We start from the raw sequence: 20,600 nt of genomic DNA, 5'->3' as shown, positions 1-20,600 counted from the left end.
AGTCCTCCTCCTCTGTTCCTCCTCACATAATATATCCTGTCCATATATTTTTATGGTAATATTCTTTTGGTAACATATGTTATGATTTTACAGATACCCCATATGGTGAAATTTGGTCCGATACTATTTTAAGCATTGTTAAATTGCCTTTTTGAAGACACGATAAGATGTATGTCCATATTGTGATTCTTTGGTATGTATTCAATGAGCTTTTGAAGAGAGTTAATTGTATTATAACTAGAAGAGTGAAGTTGTTTATGAATGTTTCTGTATTGTTTAGATTAATACACCCCTGATGAAGTCTGTAGGACGAAACGCGTTGGGTTAGCACATTGTTCTCTGACATCTCTACAAAGATCATTTTGATGTTGTTTGAATTACCAACACAACTATCGTCTGTACAAACATTGTTTATTGTTATTCTGGGCAAATTGTAAACAGTTTTATGTATTGCTTTTTAAAAAAATAAACAATCTCTCTTTTTTAAGATTATTTTATTATACAAAATTTGTACATACCAAAGTACGACATCAGCTCCCTGGGGAAATCTCTTCTTTCACTCTCTGTTCATACCCCATCTAACAGGGGGTAATTTCCCTAAGTTGAAGCTTTCACATCTTTAGCGCGATAAAGGTCTTATATCTTTTCAACGATATATATATATATATATACACACACACATACATATATATATATATATATATATATATATATATATATAAATAAATAACACAGTGCAGACCTAGACCAGAGGTATACATTAGAATACTCATACAATGGGGGTAATTCCAAGTTGATCGCAGCAGGAATTTTTTTTTAGCAGTTGGGCAATACCATGTGCACTGCGGGGGGGGCATATATAACATTTGCAGAGAGAGTTAGATTTGGGTGTGGTGTGTTCAATCTGCAATCTAATTTGCAGTTTAAAAATAAAGCAGCCAGTATTTACCCTGCGCAGAAATAAAATAACCCACCCAAATCTAACTCTCTCTGCACATGTTATATCTGCCTCCCCTGCAGTGCACATGGTTTTGTCCAACTGCTAAAAAATTTCCTGCTGCGATCAACTTGGAATTACCCCCCATATATTCTATAACAGGTACACTTTTCTTGACAAACACTGTCTGTATAAAGACATGGAGAATACTCAAGTGTTTGTCACAGCACTGTATTTAGGCGGCTTTACAAAGGAGACCTTGCCCTACAGTCCCGGAGACCAGCTGCAGCTATGTTCAAAAGATGGCACCCAGCATCTCAGTCAGGGAGCGAGGGATAGTATGAGGCCGCACCAGGTTGGGAAAATCTGCTCAGAGATGGTGCCCTGGGCTGGGGGAGGGGCTACAGGTCAAGCGCCACGTCCCCTATGCTGGACTTCCACCCCGGGTACGGTGAATATTATTAAATGGGGTGTTAGTACAGCCGACCTGTACTCAGAAACCCCGGTGGTCTAGTGGGATCCCTGCTTGGAGACAGTGTCCACACCAGCAATGCAATTCATCTTCCTAGGTCAAGGATGGAATGCGATTTAATGGCGGGTCCCACCTGGGGGACCCTCTTACCTCCTCCACGTAGCAGTCACGCGATCCCAGAGAGCTGTCTGAGACTGTGTGCATAAGCCAGAGCGGCACAGCACTGAAGTGTTTCCTGACATACAGCACTGACAACCCAGTTGAAGGAATCTTCTTAGAAGCTTTTTCAGGGCTGCACTCCTGTTAGGTGAACTGCTGCTGCAGGCACCAACTCGAAACTGAGCTCCAGTGCCTGGAGGTGGGGTTTAAAGAGGAGGCCCCAAAGCATCCTGGGACAGCCTAAAGCTTTAGCCTGTTGGTGCCTCTGGATTAAGATACACTCTACACCCCCAATGTTTTCCTGTGGAAACCAATGTATCCTGCTGCTGAAATAATAATTATACTGAACTGCACTAATTCATTTAAAAAGTTTAAAATTGTGCTGTAAAGTTTAAATAGACTATTTTACAATAGTTCTAATATTTAATCCATCATCATCTTTTTCTTCTGATTACTCTCAACCCCTCCCCCAGCCACACCAAGGTGACACAATTATTGTCAGTGTTTTAATCATCAGTGGTGTAACACACTATCATAAGCATTTGTTGGAAGACCAGACCTGCAGAAGTACCCTCCTGATCTGTCGGAAGGTTCAGGCCTTACAGTGCAGTAGTGTTTGCTCAGTCATTGAGCTTTTATCACAAAGCAGCAGTCTGTCCTTCAAAAATATTTTGTGAGAGTCCTTTTAGAATGTTGACTTTCAAGAAGTATTCAAAGATAGCTCAATATACCAGCCAAGCACACACTTTATCTTTAGTGGGTGGTGAAATCAGCAAGGCAAGTACAGATATAAACAAACTTACTCTTTTAAGAAGAAAGAAATAAAGATAATAATAGCACTGATGAGAAATTAACTTTTTTAAAACCATATTTAACTGGGATCACCATAACACAGTACCACCAAACATCACATTTTCTCAAAAGAGCTTAAATCACTTATCCCAGAGAATTAAACTTCTTCACTCATCTTTCACTGGGAGTTAATCAGTACAATAGGAGCCATAATAACTAGCTGGTACTTTCTGTGGAAAAATAAATTGTCCTGTCTGGGTCCGGCCTCTTTTCATGTTATATTTACCCCACACAGTGCATGTTTTGTCGGTAACCCAGCAGTTGCACAGGTGTATTCATTACTTACTGACACATTTTGAAAGGTCAACAGGTGGAGCTAATTATTTCACTTGTGATTCTGTGAGGAGACCTGCAAAACATGCACTATGTGGGGTCCTGAGTTTAAGATCCTGTGTTGTAGATAATAAATATATATAAAGTTGGGTTGACTCAAACCTTCCTTCATTTAGGCAGCCATGCACCTTATGAGTTTGGCTCCAGGAATTCTAGACAGCCTCCGCACAAATAGGGTCTATCTTGTCCATAAAAAGGAACATGATCACCCTGGTATGAGGGTATCTTGAGATACTCTCTAGTTCATACTTGCCTACCTGACCCTCTCCATGAGGGAGAAAATGCTCTGTTCCTGGACTTTCCTGGTAATGTATGATTGCCATCACCTGTGGTGAAACACCTTTCTTATCAATTAACTAGCTCACCACAGGTGATGGCAATCATACATTACCAGGAAAGTCCAGGAACAGAGCATTTTCTCCCTCATGGAGAGGGTAGGTAGGCAAGTATGCTCTAGTTAAAGCCTCACCATGTTTTTATGCTAAATTATGATCTGAACTGAGTGATACCAGGTAAAGTGTTTGGTGACTAACAAAGTGCAAGCAATCCAGGAAAAAATCTACAGTATGTGGCAAGTCTTGGGCAGATGATGTTAGCTATTTTTAAGGATTTGGAGCCTAATTCATGACTACATGGATTTGCACAACTACAAGAAAGCATCTGTGCAATTCTGAGTTATTAAAATTCTAAATTACATGTAGCCATGCTCCTCGTGGCTACATCTGTGCTAAACGAGCACTCTCAGTGTGGCTAGCCTTGCTGAGCTGTGGCACTTGCCTCTCCCATTCATGTGGATGGGATGCATGTGTATCTAAGATACATGCACCCAGATGTGCATGCGGCCGCACCTAACAAGGAGCGATTGCGGCAAGATGTAGCAATGATGAGTGTGGCTACATCTGTACAACTTGTGGATCAGCATACCTCCAGATATATAGAAATGGTTGTAACAAAAGACTACTATTATACTTTTGAAAGCAAAACATAATACTGTAATTATGGTTTATAGCCATAGATTAAAAAAATATTTCTCACCCCATGCTTAGAATAATACAAAATTGATTACCATTTAAGGGCATAAGTTTTGGAATGGAGGTTGTGAAGATATTGGCCTTTATGGAATATGTTCACTTATTCATTTCAGACCCAATAGGAACCCTCAGAACACTGTTGGCATGTGTAATAGAGATTGGATTGGTATCAGGTTTTGAGGTTAACTTTGAAAAATCTGGTGCGCTCTACTGTGTTATGCTCACCCAGCATGATTTAGGGAGACTCTCTTTAGAAATCTATAACATTCTAAGAAGTGTAATTTCCTAAAAATTGAATTAAATTTATATGCTCTTGATTTGTGCAATATTATTTGTAGTATAAGGGAGGATGCTAAGAAATGGCAGAACCTTAACCTATCATATTTAGGTTGAGCAAACTTGGTACAGATGATCTTATTCCCAAAACCCATTTACCCACTACAGTCTCTTCCTATTTTATTGTCTAGGTCAGTGGTATCCAAACCCTTAGGCCAAAAGTTTCTTATTGAAAAATGTTGAAATAAATATTAAGTAAATTGATGATTGAAAACCACCAGCACTGGTTACATTGACTATAAATAATTAGAATTGGTCCTGGACCACCAATGCAAAGCACCCATGCAAGTGTCCCGAAGCACCCCAGGGTGCCACAGCAGACAGTTTGAGAACCACTGGTCTAGGTGCAACACTATGGAGACTAAAAAAGTAGTATGCACTTTTATTTTGAATTGGTGGATAGGATTGGCCTTGTCAAACTTCAACAAAGTAGATCCAATGACGGTGTTAATCTACCCAATATTACTGCTTACAGCTATGCTGCCTATCTTCATTATCTGAGAGATTGGTTGCATAAGAAAAATGCATATGTTAATGATACATTGGACTCTGCTTTCTTGAAAGATATCAGTTTAACTTCTTTCTTGCGCCTACATGATAGTGAGATACCAATATTTGTTCAAGAAAACCTATTATTAGTGGGAAATTTACCAGTTAGGGCATGTAAAATCAAAGAAGCAATATCATTTTACATTGGCAAAGAAAAAAAACATCAAAAATACTGGCCTTTTTTATAAGTGATGGTTCTGCAACTGTCAGTGAGGTATCTTCTTCTGCTTCTCATGACGATACAAGAACTTTTCACTCAGATTGTCACAACTGAGGGCCTGAGCTGACGGGAGGCAGCCTCAGTTGTAGGGGCTGAGATGTACCGGAACCTGGGAGGTTGTATCAGACCCCTGGACATGTTAGTAACATGAATAATAACTGCCCGAAGGCGTGACCACGACAACTTAGATAAAAGTCAATGATGTTTATTATGACAACTCCGCATCATAGCAGCAATAAAAGAAAACGTAAAAGTCAGCAAAGAATAAATACAGTTCCTGAGTACTACAGCATGGCAGGAGCCACAGGGCACTGGTAGTGTGAGATAGTTCTTATGATCTTCTAGATGGAAAGTCCTTACCAGGCCCGGCTGTAGCAATGGAGATAACCCAGGATTGTACCAGCTGGTGTTCCAGGAAGAGCTGGGTTGCTGAAGGTAAAACAGCTGCTGTGGATACTGGCTGGAACCAGACTGTTGTTAGCACGGAGTGGATACTGGCTGGAACCAGTTAAATAATAAATGAACTTTGGGAGCGATGAAATGTGAACTGAAATGTAGAACTTGAGAGCGGAGAAATAATAATTCCGGTGGAGAGTGGTAAAGTGTAGAAAGGACACCGGCCCTTTAAGGGAAGCTGTACTCTGCTGGAAGCTGAGGCTGGAAGCAGGTAGTGTTGTAGCTGGAAACAGATGAATCCACAATGGATTGGAGAGTCAGGCTACACCGCAGGTGGAATGCTGGTGCGGGTCTCTATGGTGGAAGTCTTGAGACAGGAGCTGGAACCTGGAAGACAATCATAGAAGAGAGACAAACAGGAACTAGGTTTGACAACCAAAGCACTGACGTCTTCCTTGCTCAGGCACAGCTTACTTATACCTGCAGCAAGGAAGGGGTTGGCTAGGCAATTATGCAAAACAACAATACAGACAGCAGATTGGTGGAAATGATCAGATGACAAAATCCAAGATGGCTGCGCCCATGCAGACACTTGGAGGGAAGTTTGGTTTGTAATCCATGTGGTCTGGGAAACAGTAATGGCGGCGCCGGCCACCGGAGACAGGAGACGCCAGGCTGATAGATGCACATTTAACCACGCGGGCACAGCGGAGGCCGCGGCTGATGAAAACACCACTCTGACACTCTGCATGTGGAAACTCAGGAACAGCGGAATCCGGTCCTGGAACGCTGAGCCCGCCTTAGGAGGCATCTGAAGGGTAAGTAATGGCGTCCAGATACCCGGATCGTGACAGCACCCCCCCCTTTAGGAGTGGCCCCAGGACACTTCTTAGGCTTTAAAGGAAACTTTGCGTGGAAATTTCGGACCAAGGCAGGAGCATGGACGTCTGAGGCATTGGTCCAAGAGCGTTCTTCAGGACCATAGCCCTTCCAGTCAATGAGATACTGAAGTTGACCGTAACGGTGACGTGAGTCCAGGATCTTGGCCACTTCATACTCAACGCCTCGTTGAGTTTGGACTTTCGGAGTTGGTGGAAGTGAGGAATGAAACCGATTCAAGATTAGCGGTTTCAACAGGGAAACATGGAATGTCCTGGGTATTTTTAAGAAGGGAGGTAACTGGAGTCTGTAAGCAACAGGATTGATGACTTGATCAATTTTAAAAGGACAGATGTAGCGAGGTGCAAACTTCATACTGGGAACTCTTAACCTCAAATTCTTCGTGGATAACCATACCCGATCACCCACCTTGAGAGCAGGAACTGCTCGACGCTTCTTATCCGCAAACTTCTTGTACCTGAACGATGCCTTGAGCAGAGCTGATCGTACGCTCTTCCAGATATTGGCAAACTGATGCAAGGTGATATCCACTGCGGGAACAGAAGTTGCTGGAAGCGGTTGGAACTCAGGGACTTTAGGGTGGAATCCAAAGTTGGTGAAGAATGGTGTTGAAGAAGATGAAGAATGATACTGGTTGTTATGACAGAACTCGGCCCAGGGAAGTAATTGAACCCAGTCATCTTGAGAGGAGGACACATAGATGCGGAGGAAGGCCTCCAAGTCCTGATTCACCCTCTCAGTTTGACCATTGGTCTGAGGATGGTAAGCCGTGGAAAACTTTAATTTGACTTGGAGGACTTGACATAAACTTCGCCAGAATTTGGCTGTGAATTGAACTCCTCGATCTGAGATAATTTCTTCTGGAAGACCGTGGAGTCGGAAGATCTCTTGTATGAATACTTGAGCCAACTTGGAAGCTGACGGAAGACCGGTGAGAGGAATGAAGTGTGCCATCTTGGTGAACCGGTCAACTACCACCCAGATGGTATTGAACTTGTTGCACATGGGCAAATCAGTAATAAAATCCATCGACAAATGGGTCCATGGTCGACGGGGAACAGATAGTGGAACCAGTTGCCCCGCCGGCGACTGGCGGGATACTTTATGTTGAGCACACTTTGGGCAAGATGCAATAAACTCCAAAACGTCCTTTTTCAGAGTTGGCCACCAATAGGACCTAGAGATAAACTCCAGGGTTTTTTGGATACCTGTATGTCCGGCAAAACGGGAAGCATGGGCCCAATGCATGAGCTTCTTCCTTAGTGTCGGCTTCACAAAACTTTTCCCTGATGGGGGCATAGAGTCCATCCCTACCGTGGAGAATGCCAACGGATTTATAATAGGATGCTTGTCTGAAGACTCTGACTCATTTTCTTGCTCCCATGAGCGGGAAAGGGCATCGGCCTTGCGATTCTGAGAGCCCGGACAGAACTGGAGTTTAAAGTCGAACCTGGAAAAGAAAAGTGCCCATCTGGCCTGACGAGGGTTGAGACATTGTGCGCCTTTTAGATATAGAAGGTTCTTGTGGTCTGTAAGGATGGTGATTGAATGAGAAGCTCCCTCCAACAGATATCTCCACTCCTCTAGAGCGAGCTTGATGGCTAGCAACTCCTGGTCGCCAATGGCATAGTTGCGCTCCGCTGGGGAGAACTTCCGTGAGAAGAAACTGCAAGGATGTAAATGACCATCTTTAGCCCTCTGAGATAACACCGCTCCTACTCCAACGGAGGAGGCATCCACCTCTAAGATGAAAGGAGAGTCGATGTCAGGCTGTTTCAGGACAGGTGCAGAGATGAACCTCTGTTTTAAAAGATGAAAAGCTTGCATGGCTTCTTCAGACCACTTGGACGGGTTAGCACCCTTCTTGGTGAAAGCAGTAATAGGCGCCACAATGGTGGAAAAGTCTCGTATAAACTTTCGGTAATAATTGGCGAACCCTAAGAACCTCTGGACCCCTTTGAGGGTTAAGGGTACCGGCCAATTCTGGATTGCTTGTAGTTTCTCAGGATCCATCTCTAGTCCGGAACCGGACACAATGTACCCTAGAAACGGAATGGACTTGACTTCAAAGACGCATTTCTCTAATTTGCAGTAGAGATGATTGACACGGAGACGGGACAGAACCTCCTTTACCCAGAAACGATGTTCCTCTAAATCGTTGGCAAAAATGAGGATATCATCTAGATAGACCACGACATGACGGTATAGAATGTCTCTGAAGATCTCATTGACGAAATGCTGGAAGACAGCTGGAGCATTGCTCAATCCGAAGGGCATGACGAGGTACTCATAATGTCCGTCACGGGTGTTAAATGCGGTCTTCCACTCGTCACCCTCACGGATCCGGATGAGATTGTATGCACCTCTCAGGTCCAGCTTTGTAAAGATGGTAGCTCCGCTAACTCTGTCAAAGAGCTCAGTAATCAGGGGTAAAGGATAGCGGTTCTTGATGGTAATGTCGTTCAAACCTCTGTAGTCGATGCACGGCCGCAGACCACCATCTTTCTTCTTTACAAAAAAGAAGCCTGCGCCGGCTGGAGAAGAAGAAGGTCGAATGAACCCCTTTGCTAGGTTCTCTTTAATGTATTCCTCCATAGAATGCGTCTCGGGGAGAGACAACGGATAAGTTCGGCCTCGAGGTGGAACCTTCCCTGGAACGAGATCAATCGGGCAGTCCCATTCTCTATGAGGAGGAAGGATATCAGCAGAAGCTTTACTGAACACATCCGTGAAATCTTGATATGGAGGAGGTGGAACATCAGACGACCTGGGGGAGGAAGAACAGACAGGCAATACTTTAAACAAACATGTCTCTGCACAGGAGGAACCCCATGCCAGGATTTGCGTAGTCGTCCAATCAATTGTAGGATTGTGAAGACGGAGCCATGGAAGGCCCAGGACCACAGGATGTGTGGCTCTTGGAATCACTAAAAGTGAAATAAGTTCAGAATGAAGAACTCCCACTCTCAGACGAACTGGTAGAGTCCTTAGAGCAATAACAGTATCAAAAATTTTACTGCCATCCACGGCAGTTAAGGAAAAGGAGGAAGGAAGTCTCTCGGTGGGTAGGGACCACCGTTTAACATAGGCTTCAGTAATAAAGTTCCCAGCTGCTCCGGAATCAAGGAGAGCAATGACGTTCCGATAACGTTGAGCAACTTGAAGCGAGACTGGGAGATTACAATCATGAGGAGATGGAGAGGAGATCATTACTCCTAGCCGGCCCTCTCCTGGGCGAGCTAGGGTTTGGAGGTTTCCCGGACGTTCGGGACAGGCATTGATGGTGTGAGACGGAGCTGCACAGTAAAGACAAAGAGACTCAGAGAGACGTCTTCGGCGCTCAGCAGGAGTTAAACGGGAACGGCCAATTTGCATGGGCTCATCTTTAGATGGTGACAGTTGACGAGGAGGAGGAGCAGAAGATTTTGGAGCAGATGATCTTCCACGCTCAGTTGCTCTCTCTCTGAAACGTAAATCAACTTTCGTGCAGAGTGAGATTAGCTCATCTAACTTAGAAGGTAAGTCTCTGGTAGCTAACTCATCTTTAATAAGCTCAGATAAGCCATGCCAGAATGCAGCATACAGGGCCTCGTCGTTCCATGCCAGTTCGGATGCCAGGATCTGGAACTGTATCAGATATTGTCCTACAGTACGTGACCCCTGGCGTAAATGGAGAATCTCGGATGAAGCTGAGGTTACCCGGCCTGGCTCGTCGAAGATGCGCCTGAATGTTGACACGAATGCAGTGTAAGAAGATAGCAGGGTGTCGGACCTCTCCCATAACGGTGATGCCCAGTCAAGGGCGGAGCCACTGAGAAGAGAGATGATGTAGGCAATTTTTGTACGGTCACTGGGAAAATTGCCAGGTTGTAGCTCAAACTGAATCTCACACTGGTTGAGAAATCCCCTGCAGAATCTTGGAGATCCGTCAAATTTTGCTGGTGTTGGAAGATGAAGACGTGGAGCAGAAATGGGTAAGGTGGGTGGGGTTATAGCTGGAGTCACTGTGGTTGACGCACCAGATGCGCCTGATCCACGGAGAGTTGTCTGAATCCCATCCAGCCGAGTAGAGAGATCCTGGAGACAGCGGATGATGTGGCCCTGTGCAGCCTCCTGATGTTCTAGTCGGGCTGCCAGTTCTTGCATCGGCCTGGCCGCTTGATCCTGGTCTCCGGCTGGATTCATTAGGTCAGTGCTTACTGTCACAACTGAGGGCCTGAGCTGACGGGAGGCAGCCTCAGTTGTAGGGGCTGAGATGTACCGGAACCTGGGAGGTTGTATCAGACCCCTGGACATGTAAGTAACATGAATAATAACTGCCCGAAGGCGTGACCACGACAACTTAGATAAAAGTCAATGATGTTTATTATGACAACTCCGCATCATAGCAGCAATAAAAGAAAACGTAAAAGTCAGCAAAGAATAAATACAGTTCCTGAGTACTACAGCATGGCAGGAGCCACAGGGCACTGGTAGTGTGAGATAGTTCTTATGATCTTCTAGATGGAAAGTCCTTACCAGGCCCGGCTGTAGCAATGGAGATAACCCAGGATTGTACCAGCTGGTGTTCCAGGAAGAGCTGGGTTGCTGAAGGTAAAACAGCTGCTGTGGATACTGGCTGGAACCAGACTGTTGTTAGCACGGAGTGGATACTGGCTGGAACCAGTTAAATAATAAATGAACTTTGGGAGCGATGAAATGTGAACTGAAATGTAGAACTTGAGAGCGGAGAAATAATAATTCCGGTGGAGAGTGGTAAAGTGTAGAAAGGACACCGGCCCTTTAAGGGAAGCTGTACTCTGCTGGAAGCTGAGGCTGGAAGCAGGTAGTGTTGTAGCTGGAAACAGATGAATCCACAATGGATTGGAGAGTCAGGCTACACCGCAGGTGGAATGCTGGTGTGGGTCTCTATGGTGGAAGTCTTGAGACAGGAGCTGGAACCTGGAAGACAATCATAGAAGAGAGACAAACAGGAACTAGGTTTGACAACCAAAGCACTGACGTCTTCCTTGCTCAGGCACAGCTTACTTATACCTGCAGCAAGGAAGGGGTTGGCTAGGCAATTATGCAAAACAACAATACAGACAGCAGATTGGTGGAAATGATCAGATGACAAAATCCAAGATGGCTGCGCCCATGCAGACACTTGGAGGGAAGTTTGGTTTGTAATCCATGTGGTCTGGGAAACAGTAATGGCGGCGCCGGCCACCGGAGACAGGAGACGCCAGGCTGATAGATGCACATTTAACCACGCGGGCACAGCGGAGGCCGCGGCTGATGAAAACACCACTCTGACACTCTGCATGTGGAAACTCAGGAACAGCGGAATCCGGTCCTGGAACGCTGAGCCCGCCTTAGGAGGCATCTGAAGGGTAAGTAATGGCGTCCAGATACCCGGATCGTGACACAGATTTTAGAAGTTGGTTAAAAAAATGCAAACAACTAATGCAGTAAAACAAACTGTGCATTCAGAACCATCACACATTCCTGAGAAACGTTTACGAGTGTCCACGTTAGCTATGTGTGAGTCTGACATTGCTCACACTGTCCTCATAGAGAAGCTTCTTTCACCTCCTTCCAGCATTTCTCCACCATCTGCACATGAGGGGAGCAGTACATGTAAAGATGATGAGTTCATGATAGAAATTGAGGATTCATGTGTGGAAGTGGAACAGGATGGGGGTTATGTGTATACTACTACTACAGATGGTGCATCCATCATTTCACCCTGCCTAGTCACAGGCATGCACTCCCGGCATGACTAGGTAATCCATCCGCCTAGTCACAGCAGGAATGCATGTGTCATTTCCCATTGTAAGCAGCTCTGTTTGGCCACGCGTGCCCGCCCGGACAGAGATGCTCTCCATTCAAGTGAATGGGGAATGTCTCTGTCTAGGCGCGTGTGCCTGTCCAGACGGAGATGCTCACAATGACTAGGTGCGCCCAGGCAGGTGCGCCTAGTCACAGATGGAGCCTGAATAATGGATGCTCCATCTGTATCTGACACTACGGGTATTGATGATGTTGTGTGTTTAAGTCAGCTACCAGTGGCTGCAGTTCTTGCCTATGATGAAAATAAAGCCATTGTGATGCCTGGCCGTAAGACCAAATAAGCCACCTCTTGGGTGTGAAATTATTTTTCCACAAATCCTGACAATGATTGTGAAGGCTTTTGGTCCATTTGTAATGCCAAAGTTAGTAGATGTAGGGGTGTTAGCCATCTAGGCACCTCCTCCATGTTACGTAATTTGCAGCAGATTCATGAAATTTATTTTACAAGATTATAATGTAATTAACACCCTCATCATCAAACTCCTCATTACTGATCGGCAGTAGTCCTTCCAAAAAATTGTTTTGTGGGGGCCCAAACAAAGCAAGCACTTTGTCACACCAGGGTGTTTTTTTAAAATCCAGGCAGGAAAAATAATAATTTTGAACTGTGAAGTCTGAGGCTGAATCTTTAATGTGAGACTTGAAGAGTTCTGTGCCTGTTCTGGGGAAACTGGCACCCCACCACGGGATTTAGGATAGGCCGGCGGTACCACACAGTTGACTGTACAGCTTCCTGGGGAGCTGGCGGGTATCAAACAGCGAGGAATGGCTAGCAAACACAGGAAGTGGAGTAGGGGCCAGGACACTTGGATGGACATAGATAAATCTGCTGGAGCATAGAGCTGGGATACTGTCTAGTAACAACAAAGCACTGGCAGAGAGTGCCTAAATCTTAATTTATTTATAGGAAGTGAAGCCACGGGATTGGCGTAACCACTTACCCCAGTGAAGCTCATTGGCACAGGATAATCTGGTCTCCAACATGGCTGCCTCCTGTGCTTCAGACACACAGAAGCACTGCAGCCTACCTGATCCTCAATCCCAGGGCCGGATTAACAATGGGGCTGATGGAGCTGCAGCTCCAGGCCCACCAGCAAAATAGGCCCACGGCATCTGCATACTTCTGTGCTACTGTAAACAGGAAAACAAAATTCCTGCTACAACAGCCTGCAAGTGACGCCGCGGTCTGATGGCACAGCTGCAGAGCCAACCCAGGAGCACCTCTATATACAGCCGGCTGCAGGGAACTGGGAGGATCCAGCGGCACTAGGACCAAGCAGCACTGCCCTGCTGCTGCGGGCACCGCCGCACAGTGTAAAAATCAAGGGATGATGGGAGGGGACCGGTGTCGTTACTACAGTGTACGTGGCTAATACAGCACAATGAGAAGGTTGCTGGGAAGCCTGCACCACAGCCGACCCGGAAGCGGAGTTCCTGTTTTAGCAGCAGCTTCCTCTAGATGCCGGGCGGGCCGCAGCTGCGCAGTGATTGGCGGTCTCCAAAGGCTGGGTCTGTCCTGAAATTATCACTGTGTGCTGGTAGGTCCCCGGAGCACCCAATTCGTGAGCCAGAGTTGCCATCTGCCAGTGACAGGTAAACATAACCCAGTACAATTGACAGTGCCTCCTGTAATCCCCCCTCCCCATAAACAGTCTAATCCCTTCTCCTTCCCCCAGTCACCACGCTAATCCCCCTCCGCCCCCTGTCACCAGGCTCACCCACCCCTCTCACCAGACTAATCCCCCCTCCTCCCTCTGTCACCAGCCTCACCCACCCCTTTTACCAGACTAATCCCCCCTCCTCCCCCCTGTCACCAGGCTAATCCCCCTCCACTCCCTGTCAGCAGGCTCACCCACCCCTCTCACCAGAATAATCCCCCCCTTCTTCCCCCTGTCACCAGGCTCACCCACCCCTCTCACCAGACGAACCCCCCCCTCCTCCCCCTGTCACCAGACTCACCCACCACTCTCCCCAGATTTATCCCCCCTCCTTCCCCTGTCACAAGGCTCACCCATCCCTCTCACCAGACTAATCCCCCCTCCTCTCCCTGTCACCAGGCTAATTCCCCCTCCTAATCCTGTCACCAGGCTAATCTCGCTCCTCCTCCTGTCACCATGCCAATCCCTCCCTCACCAAACTAACCCCCCTCCTCCCCATGTCACCAGGCCAACCCCCCTCACCAGCCTAATCCCCCTCCTCCCTCTGTCACCAGGCTAACCCCCCACAAAACGAATCCCCCCTCCCATCCCTGTCAGCAGGCTAACATCCCTCCCGCCGCTGTCACCAGGCTAAACCCCCTCCTACCCTTTTCACCAGGCAAATCCCCTCTTACCAACCTAATCCCCCTCCTCCTCCTGTCACCAGGCTAAATCCCCTCCTCCCCCTGTCACCAGACTAATTCCCCTCCTCCCCATCACCAGACTAATTCCCCTCCTCCCCCTCTTACCACTGTCACCAGCCTTATCCCCCTCCTCTCTTTGTCACCAGCCTCACTCACCCCTCTCACCAGACTAATCCCCCCTCCTCCCCCTGTCACCAGGCTAATCCTCCGCCACTCCCCGTCACCATGCTAATCCCACTCCTCCCCCTGTCACCAGGCTCACCCACCCCTCTTACCAAACTAATCCCTCCTCATCCCCTTGTCACCAGCCTTATCCCCCTCCTCTCCTGGTCACCAGCCTCACCCACCCCTCTCACCAGACTAATCCCCCCATCCTCCCCCTGTCACCAGGCTAATCCCCCTCCACTCCCTGTCACCAGCCTCACCCACCACTTTTACTAGATTAATCCCCCCTCCTCCCCCCCGTCACCAGGCTCACCCACCCCTCTCACCAGGCTAATTCCCATCCTCCCCCTGTTACCAGGCTAATCGCCCTCCTCCTCCTCCTGTCACCAGGCTAATCCACCTCGGCTCTATGTCACTGGGACCAACCTCCCCTCACCAGGCTAATCCCCCCTCCTCCCCCGTCACCAGTCTGACCCCCCCCCCACTCACCAAAACACCAGACTGTTCTTCTTTGTCTTCCTTCCATCTTCCATTGTTCTTCCTCATATCTACATCCCGTATTCCTCCTGTCTAGCCGCTGTTCGTCCTCCCATCCCCCGTGTGCCTCCCATCTTCACCTGTTCTTTCACCTGTCTCCCCCTCCATTCTTCCTCCTATCTTCCCCTGTTCTTCCACCTGTCTTCCTCCTTCTTCCTGCCATCTTCCCATTTCCCTCCCATCTCCTACTGTTTTTCCAAAGAAAGGGAAATATCAGGATATTTTTCAGGCACTTGTTATGGTCTGTTCTGTATATCAGCTACCACATACGGGGATAGTTAGTCCCACAATTTTTTTTTTACAATACACAAAGCTTGGCAGCGCTGATAATGTAAACAATTCAATAATATGTGGATAGATAAAAATAAAATGTAATGTAAAAATGTTTGAAAAACATACATTGTATGCATATAGCAGGGTTTAAAACATCAATCATATGATAAACTGCAATAAGTAATCCTGCCCAACCGTCCATACAGAGTAATTTGTCCATTCCTATGATGACTCCTTTTGTGTAAATCTCGGACAAGCTCCTAGATATGCACTGGCCCTTTACAGTGCCATAACTAAATGTAAGAAAAGAAACCGCATCAGCGAACCCCCCTACTTAAAACAGGGCCAGTGCGCGCCGTAGGTGCGCATCAAAAATAAAGGGGCATGGCTTCATGGGGAAGGGTTGTGGCCACAAAATAATATCAATTCATATTATGCTGCACAGTAGTCTCCATTATTCAGATTACACCACACAGTAGTGCCACTTACACACATTACACCAGGTGGAGCCCCTGTCACACATTACACCAAGTAAAGTACGTTTTACACATTACGGCAGGAAGAGTCCCCTTTAACATCCCCTCCCACAGCCTAACTCTAACCCCCTCTCCCACAGCCTAACCCTCCCTCCCACAGCCTAACTCTAACCCTCCCCTACATACTTACGTTCGGAATTCCGACATCAGCATTCTGACAGGTATCGTGATTCTGGCACCGGTCTTCAGACCGCCGGCATCCCATCCATTGGGATGCCAACTACCTCCCACTCACCGCACTTCACCCCCTTCAATGTCCTGCTCACAGTACTCCCCCACAGGCCCCTTAAATGTCCACACCGCACTACTCTCATACCCCCCAGCCGCTTCAATGCCCACAGTATTGTACTGCCCCCGCCACAGCCCCTTCAATGTGCACTGCACACTCTCCCCCTCCCCAAGCCTTCAATATCCAGAGCACACTCTCCCCCTTCAATGTCCACAGCACAGTCACTTCACAACACAGCACCCCCCCCCCTTTAATGTCCACAGCATGCTTCCCCCCCCCCCTCCTCAGCCCCTTCATTGTTCAAAGCGCACTCTGCCATGCTTCAAACTACACAGCACGGCTACATCTTTCAATATGTACCTCTCACAGGCAGCAGTGACTGAGCATTGGATCCACCGCAGGCGGCGCGTTCAAACTTCCCCGCTGCTGCTGCTCTCTGCTACTACAGTAGTGCACATGATTACGGACAGACCTGATCTTATAGCTGCGCGGGTCCTAGTGTCCGCCGGCTCTATTGAACCAGATGGGCTCTCCTTTCCTTTGGGGAATGGGAATCACTGGCCTGTGTCTCTTCATCCTTTCCTGAATGCGCCACTGGCAGCCAGTGTTAGACGCTGAGCCTGGGCTGGTACACACACAGCAGATGCAGCCCAGCCCCTGTGCTCACCTGCCTCTGCTGCCAGCTGCCTCTCCCACAAGTGTCCCGGCTGACACTGCAGACGTGTGGGTCCCTGCCCAAAGCGGAACACTTCTCCTGCAAACAGCGCAGCGGGGGACTTGCCAGCGCTGCCATGATGGACAACAACCAGGGCAGCCAATCGGGGACACAGCGCCGAATGCGGGCCCAAAAACAAGTGCGCTGTGTGCAACGCATACTTTACACACACCTGGTTACGGCACTGGCCCTTTATATTATAGCTACCAATCCACCACTAGAGGGATGTTCACCAAAAGCAAGTCAGTTGTAAAGTAATGTTGAAGTCATCACGCAATGTGGTGGAGGTACTTGGTCCAGTATTTGCTGACTGTGGGTTTGAGCAGCTTCCTGGTTTGCATTCAGGCACTTTGAAGCAGAACAGGGGTTGGTCCAGACTTGCCTATGGTTGGTGTAAGGCAGGCATGTCCAAACTACACATCCCAGCATGCCCTGACACAGCTTTAGCATTCTCCGACAGCAAAACTGTGTCAAGGCTGGAGGGCCGCAGTTTGGACATGCCTGGTGTAAGGGATAATAGGTGGATGATGAAGATGCTCCTAAACATTTTGGCTTTATTGGGGTTACAGTTTCCTCAAAGGTGGATCAACCCTTGCTCTGCTTTAAAGTGCCTTAATGCAAACCAGGAAGCAGCACAAACATTCTCTGAATTCAGATGAATTACAGTTGGAAATGTTATTAGGTGAGTGCTGAATTTGTATGATTTTTTATATATATATATATATATATATATATATATATATATATATATATATATATAGCAGGAGGTAGAAGGTACGGCACTCCAGGCGACTTGAATAAAACACTCTTAAGCCAGTATGAAGTTAAGACAACGTTTCAGGGCTTTTATTCTAGCCCTTTCGTCAGGTCAACATATACACAAATGATTTAAACATACCTTTATAGAAGTCATGTATCCCCCAGTGATTCGCGTCTTCCGGAAGGTGGATCACCCGCCCGCCCCGGCCGGCGCTCTAACAACGACGAGCCTCTAAGCTACGTCATCAGCGTGCTCCCCATCACCATAGCAACGCGGTACAATCTATTGAGACAGAATCCACAGCTAGACAGGAACTGTAGTGTACCATCCATAAACTAGATTAGACTAGCCTTGATTGCTAATCAAAGACAATAATAAACATATGATAAACACATAAATAACAATATGCTAAGCAATGAAAAAAATAGAATATAATCCTGGCAGTAAATAAATCATGTTTACGATTAACAAAACCAATTAGGTCCTACCAATTTTAGTTTTAATATTTACAAGTTATGTTAGTTTATTGGTAGATGTACTAATAGTACTGCTAAAGAGGTACAAATTTTTGAAAGCATAAAAAACATTTATTTCGGAACCAATTTTTTGGTATATCCTAGAAAAAACTACTAAGACCAATATGGTCATTCAGCCCTCGCGGATGTACCGTATCCAGTCTATGAATCCATTGGGATTCAAGCTGCAATAAACGCCTACCCCGGTCACCTCCCCTAGGTAGCGGTTGCACCTGGTCGATCATTCTGTAACGTAGTGACACCAGGGGGTGACGTGCCTGGCAGAAATGCCTGGCCACTGGTTGCTCACTGTCCCCCTTGTTAATGGCAGCCTTAATTGCTGACCTGTGGGCTGCCATACGTTCCTTGAACATACGCTCGGTCTTACCAACGTATGACAGCCCACAGGGGCACACAAGTTGGTACACCACAAATTTTGAAGAGCAAGTAAAATGGTGTTTAATGTAAAATGTACGACCAGAATGTGGATGCTGGAAAGTCTCCCCTGCAATCAAAAACTGGCAGGTGGTACAGGTGCATCGAAAACAACCCTTCTTTTGACCATACCTTGCTTCAGATCTGGGTGTTATGTCTGTACGAACCAGAATATCTCTAAGGTTTTTTCCCCGTTTGTAGCATGACATTAATTTAGTATCATTTAATTTCAATTCTGGATCACTTTGGACAATATGCCAGAGATTTTTTGATATTTGATTAATTCCCTTACTTGCGGCATTATATTGGCCTACCCATGGGATAATGGGACCTGATTGAGATGTTCCTAATTGTTTACCTAATAATTCTGCTCTATCCAAACTAAGGGCCCTAGTTTTTGCTTGTTCCAAAGAGTTGATATTATACCCTCGCTCAATGAATTTTAACATCATCTGGTTCATCTGGGTCTCTGCCAGATTGAAGTCAGACGTAATACGTCTCACTCGTACAAACTGTGAGTATGGTAAACCATGCTTAAGAGGTATTGGATGAAAACTGGAAAAGTGTAAAAGGTTATTTCGATCCGTTGGTTTAGAGAATATTGAAGTTTGAACATACCCTGCCTCCAGAGAAATGTTGACATCTAAGTAATTAATACTATTATCCTCAATAGTGTATGTCAACTTAACTGGGTGATTTTGTTGATTATGTAGCTCAATGATATTAATCAGATCATGTCGGGGTCCTTTCCAAAAGAGAAGCAAGTCGTCTATATAACGACAATAGAATAAAATTCTATTAGCTATCTCTGGGCTATCAAAAAAATTTTTTTGTTCTACTTCAAACATAAAGATATTGGAGTATGCAGGGGCCACTGAGGACCCCATGGCACACCCCGTGCATTGCAAATAGATAGCTCCATCATGTAAGAAAATTTTTTTTTTCAATATCATATTAAGCAGCTGTATGCAGAACTGCACATTCGGACCCTTGAACTCAGGATGACCCTGCAAAAAACGTTCCACCGCTTCTACCCCCATCTGATGTGGGATAACTGTATATAAACTCTGCACATCAATACAACAAAGTAAAACATCATCATCTAATTTAGGTAATTGTTGTAATTTTTTAAGTAATGAAGTGGTGTCCAAAAGAAAACGGTCATGTGACTGAATACATGGTTGAAAAAAAGAGTCCAGAAAAAGTGCTGTAGGTTGAAATAATGACTGTCTTGCCGAAATTATAGGACGTCCGGGGGGGGTCAATCATAGATTTGTGGATCTTCGGTATGGTATATAATACGGGCATTACCGGATGGTTTGGAACTAGTGCCTCACGTATTTTGCTTGAAATAATGCCCTCTCGTACTCCATCGTCCAACACAGTGATAAGTTCTTTTTTATATCTAACTGTCGGATCATGAGACAGCTTTTTGTACGTGACTTGGTCTGCCAGTTGTCGTTCAATTTCCACTTTGTATTGTTCCAAATTTTGGATCACCAGTGCTCCCCCCTTATCGGCCGGTCTAAAAATAATATTTGATTGTGCTGCCAGATGTTTTAAGGCTTGAGTTTCCAATTTTGTCAGATTGTTGCGGACAGTGGGAATGTTTTCCAAAAATTCCTCTGTCTGTTTGTCCAACAAGCGCATAAAAGTGCGGACTGATGCATTAGATGATAATGGATCGAATGTAGATTTTGGCAATATTTTCTGTACTTTTGCTGGAATCTCAAACGTGGTTGGTGCAGATGTTGGAACAGTCTTTGCAAAATATTCCTTAAGCTTCAAGGATCTATGTAACTTTGATTTTTCAACTTGCCACTGTAAAGAATCCCAGTGGCCTGTAGGTACAAATGAAAGTCCCTTTGATAAAACTTTATTTTCAGTAGTAGACAGCTCGTAATCAGACAGATTAACTATTACTGTTTCTTGGGTGGTCTGCCCACTCTTCTTCTGCCTGTGGCATTGCTGTCCTCTCCTAGTGAACGCCCGCCGGCGCCTCGTCCTGGATCCTTTATCTTGGGATCCACCCCTAAAGGGTGAGTACTGCTGCTGGCCGTATTTTTGTTTTCAGATT

General features: G+C 46.1%; 1 long non-coding RNA gene across 1 annotated transcript in view; it reads right to left on the bottom strand.

The window, feature by feature from the left end:
• The window catches only part of LOC135057593 (uncharacterized), a 176,519-nt gene that overhangs the window by 42,189 nt on the left and 113,730 nt on the right, over positions 1–20,600 (bottom strand). The window lies entirely within an intron of this gene.

This window comes from Pseudophryne corroboree, chromosome 3 (genome assembly GCF_028390025.1).
Source record: "Pseudophryne corroboree isolate aPseCor3 chromosome 3, aPseCor3.hap2, whole genome shotgun sequence".
Taxonomy (NCBI): Eukaryota; Metazoa; Chordata; class Amphibia; order Anura; family Myobatrachidae; genus Pseudophryne; species Pseudophryne corroboree.
Note: the sequence above shows the minus strand (reverse complement) of the source record. Positions and strands in the feature narration are given on the sequence as shown.